This window comes from Pseudomyrmex gracilis, unplaced genomic scaffold, assembly GCF_002006095.1.
Source record: "Pseudomyrmex gracilis isolate BER0280 unplaced genomic scaffold, ASM200609v1 scaffold_218, whole genome shotgun sequence".
Taxonomy (NCBI): Eukaryota; Metazoa; Arthropoda; class Insecta; order Hymenoptera; family Formicidae; genus Pseudomyrmex; species Pseudomyrmex gracilis.
The window spans coordinates 72,029-72,890 of record NW_018020802.1 but is presented as its reverse complement, the minus strand read 5'-3'; positions in this window follow the sequence as shown (position 1 = coordinate 72,890).

The following is an 862-nucleotide window of genomic DNA, read 5'->3' as shown; positions in this document are numbered from 1 at the left end:
CGCCTGCGCTAAATTTTTACAGTGAATGTGATATTCTCCCTCGGTGAATTTTCTATAAGAAAATAATAGTCGTTCTCTAACAATCATCCTTATTTGTGTAATGACGCTAGAGGTGGTATTGCGCTACACTTTAGATAAACAGAGTTATTATCTTCTCGCCGCCGTTGTCGAGCTTAGGTTTTTTTTTTTCCGAGCGCGAGATTGGGATGGTAAGAATCGGAAAACAGAATGGAGACAGAAGTAAAATTCGGAAGCTCGTGCAAATCATCTGTGACATTTGCGAGATGTACGCCATCGAGGAACATTACTACAGAGTCAATCGAATCCTTCTTTTGATAATCGGTATATGGCCGTGCCATAGTTTCATATTTGTGAAAACGCAACAAATAATCATTGCATGTTTGCTGGCAAGTGGAGTTTTCGTTCAGGTGCGAGATTCACTTTGAAGAGATCGTTTTTATTTTTAATTAATAAAAAATTAATTGATTGTTTGACACATGTGCAATTTATATCATAAATGTTTTCAAATTGTACGTTTTTGAACCTTACTTCTGTAATTTTTGCAGTTAGTTAGTTTTGTTACTCGTGATGTCACCTCGGCTGTCGTCATCGATGTTTTGTCATTGGTGTTCCCTAGTCTAACGGCTGTATTAAAGTACTATTACTTTTGCATCAAGGGGAAAATTGTATGTGTCATATTCATGTTATTTAACCTTTTCGCTCCGGGGATTTTTCCTTTAAAATTGACCTCGCATTTTAGCTGAAAAAGTTAATAATAACCTGCTACCCCCCCCCCTTCAAAGTTAATTTTGAAGGTCAAAGAAGTAACCAGGATTTTTTTCAATTTTTTTCCTAAATTTAG